The sequence below is a fragment of the Dermacentor variabilis genome, chromosome 6 (genome assembly GCF_050947875.1).
Source record: "Dermacentor variabilis isolate Ectoservices chromosome 6, ASM5094787v1, whole genome shotgun sequence".
In the NCBI taxonomy this organism is placed as follows: domain Eukaryota; kingdom Metazoa; phylum Arthropoda; class Arachnida; order Ixodida; family Ixodidae; genus Dermacentor; species Dermacentor variabilis.
Window position 1 is genome coordinate 151,109,905 of NC_134573.1, and position 7,086 is coordinate 151,116,990.

A 7,086-nucleotide genomic window follows, 5' to 3' on the forward strand; every position below is an offset into this window, starting at 1 on the left:
ACGTGGTAGTGACTGTGAAGAAAGCAGCCAAACTGAGAAAGACGAAACTAGCGTTTGTTGGGCGAACTTGTGCCCTCAAAAACAGGCTACACTCAAAGAACGGCGACAGCGGCGAACACAGTCGGCGATCGTCGAAAATCTGATCAACGGGTCGAGCGCGTCGGCTTTTATACATCAAGCGTCGAACGTTCCAGACTAATCGCCGGGACCCGCGTGCCTTCCACAAAGTTCTACATCATTCGCACCGCGCACACATTCGATCAGATTACACAAGGTTCGGTCACAGACAGCGGAGGAGGTCGGTAACATTACAGAAACTTCCCACACATGCAAGCGCGTCCTGCGCTGTGCGATAACATTTGTTAGGCGGTGAAACGTGTCGCCCGATGAAGACATAATATATAATAATATTTGGGGTTTTACGCGCCAAAACCACTTTCTGATTATGAGGCACGCCGTAGTGGAGGACTCCGGAAATTTTGACCACCTGGGGTTCTTTAACGTGCACCTAAATCTAAGCACACGGGTGTTTTCGCATTTCGCCCCCATCGAAATGCGGCCGCCGTGGCCGGGATTCGATCCCGCGACCTCGTGCTCAGCAGCCCAACACCATAGCCACTGAGCAACCACGGCGGGTCGATGAAGACAAGTACACCTGTCAATATTAAGTGCCCTTTTTCGCTTCAAAGAAATGTACCCGGCCTACTTCTGGCGAACAACTGAACGATTCACCTCGAGACCAGCGCGAGTCGCGGAAACACCTTGCCTTGCTTTCGTTTTCGTTTAGGTTAACTACGGCGGACAGTTCGAGGAAGGCTTCTACCACGAGGCGAATTCTCTTTTCGGCGAGAGCGGCGCCCAGCAGCTGATCATCGGACGCCGCGACAGGTGGTAGTTGCCGATCAGCGTGTCCAAGGTGGGCGCCCGGCTCACTTGGTGCTTCCAGACGGCCTCTGGAGACCTGGCCTTTGGACTCCGCACGAGCTGCACGCTATGTTCCTCGAGGAGGAAGCTCGCAGTGCGACACACCTGGAACATGTACGTGCCAGCTCCCTGCTGCAGTCCTTGTTTGCATTCGTGGGAGTAGGTAATGACAAGAACACTCAAGAAATCGGGTACAACCGTTTCTAACTATTTGATTTGGCCAACAGCCCCAACGTCTGTATTAGGTTACTTGACCAAACTAAATTTCTCCTAAGCTTTAGGTTAAGGGTGACCTTGAAATCAAGGGCTCAATACCTATATCCACTAAGGCCGCATTACGATGCGGAGTGAGGAGGGGGCATGGACGTACACGCTCATGTACCTTGAACTGGGAGCGCGTTATGCAATCTACACACGATCTACGAAATAAGTAAACCAGAAGGCTAGCCGCGTGGCATCTGATAGTGAAAGTAGGCCTCCGCGCCCATACCTGCCAACTTTGCCTTTCGCGAATCCACCTCCGCCTTGCATATTCCAGGAAATTGAACACGTACATCAGTGAAACGCAGTCGAATGCTTTGCTATGGCAAACTTGCATGCTGTGCTCGGCGAACGTGCCGTTATATAGGCACCACTATTTTGTTTGCGGTTGACTGCTACGCGTACGGTGATATTGCAGCGACGATCGTTGTTGTTATCAGTGTCCTTCTGAAACGTGTTTTCATGTGTTTGCTGCAGACGTGCTCGAGTTCGACAACACCCACGGCTGGCTAAGCGGCAAGACGCTCGCCTACACGGTGGACCTGCGTGCACCTGAAGAGAGCGCTTGATGGGCAGACGGGCTCCAACGGGACTGATGCGAGCAACATGAAATAAAGAGCACCGCAATACATATTTATTAAATCACACCAATTTCTTTGTAAGCCTGAAAGCCGAAGAATTGGTGGGTTTCGAAGCCTGGCTCCAAAGTGGAACATCTTCGTTGTTGAAAATGAAAATGACGCCATCCGCTAGGCAGAACTGACGATGAATTTTCGGTAACAAGAGACAAGGCAATTTGAGAAAGAAGGCATCAAGAATTAAATTTACTGGACCGTGTAAGTATTGTGGTCTCTTAGGACAGAGATACAAAAAAAATTTTGCATGTGAAACGTGTGCGTGTGTGCGCGTGTGCGTGTTTTAGCGCACAATGTTTAAAAAACCCGCCTGTATTGGAGAGCGAAATCGTAATGCTTGAACTGGATTGCTCGAAGCAATGGGCTTTGCTCGCATGTGAAATCAAAATACCTAATCGATTAATTAAACAACTAATTAACCTTTTTAATTAGTCAGCTTGCGGCACCTGTTGCAATTCGTGAGTGTTTAACGGGTCATTTTGCAAGTCATTTCAAGTTGGAGTTAATACTGAGGACGAGATCAGTTTCGAGATATGCGCCCTCAAACTTGCGAGAAAATACGCTGTTCCACTCACTTCGTCTGGGTAATCTTGTCTTACGCACTGAAACATGAAATCACTGGGCCGCCAAAGTATCTTGTCGCCAACTTCAGGAATTACTATCTCGAAACTGGTATCATCGTAAAAATTGGTTCCAAGTGGATATAGCTTCTGAACTCTCCGCCTACAATTCGTAAATTGCTGTATGTGTCATAAAGTAATTAATTGGAAAATTGGTTAGCAATATATTTAATTACCCGATCATGCATTTCGACTTTTCCTGCAAGTCATGTCCACCTCTTTGAGTAATCCAGTTCAATGACTAGAAATGTAGTATTTGCCACATGCGATTTTTTAAGATGTACGATTTTGAAAGAAAGATATCCTGGTACATCCGCAAATACATCCACCGAAATAGCTAACTGACCTAACAAAAAGAACCAAGCAGTCGGGCTGCCGCGCAAAACTCAAGAAAGTAGGCAAACAAAGTTTAGCAGAGAACTTTTTGATATTGTTGACTGACTGTTCTTGCGATTTTCTGTGCTGCATTTTGTCAAAAATTCTGAGACAATATTTTTTTTTTTTTTTGCCAAGTGACGAGCAGAAGCTGGTTCCACTTAAAGTCGCCAACTTCTCCCATTGCATCGCGTCAATAACAATAAATAAGCTCAGATTTAAACTAAACCTAAAAATTCTCAACTAACATAAACAAAGCATTACAAGAGAAACAAAGAAATAAAACCTGTTGAATTATGCCCCAGATACTCTATGCTACGGGTGCTAATGGATGTGTAGCGTCAATATTTGTGTGCTTGTGACTTGTATTCGTGTGGCTAGGGCGTGTTCATATTTTCTTCTTGCTTTCTTCCTTTCTACATTTAAAATTAAAGAAGGAAGAACTCACTCTGTTCTTTTATTTATCTTGTCTTTTTATCCCCTTTCTTCGCGCTCAGAAAAGTCGGGAAGAAACAACAGTGGTTAAGCACATTGCATTTACCTTGAGAGCGCAGATCTTGTCTTGTCTTGTCTTGTGTCCTCAACAGTGGCGCGTAGCCACTATGGGGGATTGGCCAAGAAGCAGGCGGTTTTCCGTATGGTTAGAAGTATAGAGAAACTAGATTTGATTAGGGGAGCGTGGGCCGATAGAACTGTAATTTAGAATTGCAATAAAAATATCGTTAAGAATTTTTTGAAAAATAAGTTAACGTAAAGAAATGATATAATATAAACTATGGATAATTGTACAAAATCAGCAAGGTACTCTTTTTGTATCTCTAATAAAATTGTAAACTGCAACTTAACGTTACAGAGCAAACACCTAAGACGAACCACAAAAGGAAGACACGACACACACTGGCGCTGAATAGTCAGCGCCAGTGTGTGTCGTGTCTTCCTTTTGTGGATCGTCTTAGGTGTTTGCGCTGTAACGTTAAGTTCATAAGTATGTACCAACTAGGCCCAAATGAAGTTTTACTGTAAACTGCAAGAAAAGCATCCCTGCGGCTGGATCCCAGTGAAGTCGCCCCAAAAGAAAGAATGCTTGGAGAGGTTATTGATAGGCCAAGTTTGGTAAATGAGTATTCTAATAGTTTTCTTTGTCTTAGAAAGCGGCGGCATGAGAGAAAATAATGTTCGATAGCTTCAGGTGCACTGCAAAAAGAACGTAGAACGGACATAGCGGGACCAATTAAACCTGTGTAAGTAAAAACTTAGAGGAGGTATACGACATCTCAATTTTGTAAAAGATACTTCCAATTGCCTTGTAGGACACCAATTAATATTCTATGGAAAGCCAAGATGGTGGAATTCAGAACACGGTGTTAGCATGGATATTGCTGTGTTTTGAGATATAGCGAAATATGATATGTTTTACATATGTTTTTGTCTCTCAACATATCACGAAATGAAAACACGTATACCGCTGCGCTCAAGTTTCGCATTAGGTAGTATCGTAATCGTCAAAAATCCGGAAGAAGCAAAATCAAGAACGTTCCCACCGCGGCTCCAGGCAGCCGCGAAGAGCTACGACCGAAACGAACAGCTGTGGACCACCCAGCAGGTCCTCGGGGCGTTCGAAAGGCAGGGACCCAGCGAGCCGGCAACGGCGAGCGGCGACCCGCGCCGAGTAACGGCGACTTCGTAGATGACGTAGGCCCTCGTCGGGGCGCGCGAGCGCCCAACTGCAGGCACAAATAAAGTTGGCTTCAATCCAATCCAATCGTTAGGGAATTTCTTACCGTCAGAATGCAGAAGACGGTCGCTTGCAAGCCGAAATCATTATCCAGCATAAATACCAGCTCGGTGTTTTTCGAACTAGCTAAATAATAATAATTCTTCCGTCCCAGAACTCCTTTACCGCGACAGCAGCAGGCTCTCCCGGCATACATCGTTATCTTGCTTGTTTGCTTGCCTGCTTGCTTCTCATACATCTCTTTACACTGTTGTTGTCTTTTTAGCTATGGCTCGTATTCACATGGGCAGAGTGACCATGGGTTCCCATGGGAACTGCACTATGATTGACTCTATTTTTGTGCTAATTTCATGGTACATAATGCTAAGTTAAAGAAACGCAACGTAAATAACGAAAAGTTGAACAGGCCGATTTTCGATGAAGCCACCATGAGGAAAGTCAACAAATAAAATGCGTGTTTACAACTCTAGAAACAATATGTTTAACGTGCCTGCCTCACCGCAGCAAAGATGTAGTCGTGCACAAAGTCGCAGTCTTTCTTTCCTGCTTATCGCTGGCTGATCACACCGAAATATCAGATGAGAAGAGCAGTGAGACAATACGCGAGAGCGGTAGCTCTGCGTATATCATTCTTTTGGAAGCATACTTTCGCCAATAGAGGAGAAAATTGTGCCGTGACTCTACATCTCCTTGTGAAGCACAGAGATTCTATCGCGTACCTCCGCCTCCTCCTGTAAAGTTTTAATGGTGGAACTCGACACAATAAAAGTGTAATCGATACCTCGCACTCTCGATATTCTCAATAGCAGCTTCTTCTTGGTGATGCTCACAATGTCGTCTTCGTCCGCTATAATATTGCCCGCTGGGCCCTCTGAAATGCGCTGACAGATGCCACACCTTTCAGACTTTGGGTGGTTTGGTTACTTTATCGATCGATGCATCGATTGATTACTTTATTTATCTATTAATTGATTGATTGGAAATTGGAAATGTAGACAACAAGTACAGTGCGTCGCCGCCTCTTAAAACGGTAAATTAGAATGAATGAAGGGTGCCGATAGCTGTAGAAAATCACCCGGAAATTGCCAGGCACGCTGTTGTGCGACAGCTCAAAGGCCAACGCGTCCAGCTCCCAACCGCATCTTGTCGCAAGTGCAGGAGCTCAAGCTGCGACGGTAGACACCACGGGTACAGCCATGCTTTTTTTAGCCGTATATAGTGAGGGTAAGGATGATAAGGTGGCCGGACTATACGTAACTGAAAGTACGGACAAAGCAATCTCAGCTGCGAACTCTTGAACTGGTGTCGCAGTTAAACGGTGAATAGGATTTTGCATGCGGCCCCTTTTGCACGGTCGCCGCCCAACTCAGCGTGCTCTGCACAGACAAATAGTTTGCTAAATGTAGAAACTGCTCCCGTGATCAGCCGTTGCTCGCTGCCATGCTTTCAGCGATAAAGAGCGCTCGAGTGGCTGCTTTCTTTCTTTCGAGCAGCGGACAATATTCGGGTATTTATGAAGCGCACAATCACTCCATTGTTCTGGTATGAGAAGACGTGCATCCACAAGTGGCGTTTGTCCCGATACACTTGGCAACGAGCGTCACAGGTCGCGTCATATCAGCTCGCTTAGTGGATTCGTCTCAATAGAAAACGTTTGTTTGGACAATTGGAGATGACATTGAAAAGAAAGTCTGCTTTAGAGGAGTTCACTGACGTTTTGTAACGTTATTGTGGGCTATAGGATGCGCTTAGAATAATTTGGCGCTATTATGTGGAACCAAGTATTGCAGTTAAAATATTATGACAACCTCCTGCTGTTCGCCACTTAATGATTTTGTTTCATGCGTGCTCGGGAGTTACGAATGTCAAAGCATGTACAAAATTGTAGATTCCACACACTGTTGGAAAGGACGTTATGTGGCGCATTGTGCAAGTAGCTGGCTGTCCAGCATTGTTTAGGCTTCCGCAAAGCGTTATGAAGTGGGCCAACGTGTTTGTGTAAATTGATTACACCTTACTCTCTTATAAACCTATAATGAAAGAAAATTTAATTTCTTCCCTGCAACGGCACTGACACACAGTGACTGGAAGTTGGACAGAAACCGAATTGCGAAAAACGTTTCGAAAGCCCTTGCTTTATGCACCATAACTCGTGTTCTTGCTCTTCGATACTTATTCTCAAGCCAGAAATGCTCACCAAGCCTACGTGTTTTCTTACACGGCGCCGACTACGCGAGTGGGAGTTTAGAAAAATGCCACTTTGCTGCGGCATCGCCACGTCTAGGCGACACAAAACTCAGTTCTAGTTACATACTCGGGCAGCTTGCGAACACAGCGATGCCAACCGAACTGGCTTTTGAAACGCTGAGGAATAAGGGAAAAACGGGAATCTGACGTCGTTCGGAAAGGCAGTTTAAGCCCCCTTCGCACATGACACCTTCTTTACACTCCTCCTCAGTAGATGGTGTTCAAGCCCCAACCGTTCCAAAGTGGGCCTCACGCCATTATAGACACAGCCATAGAAACACAACCATGA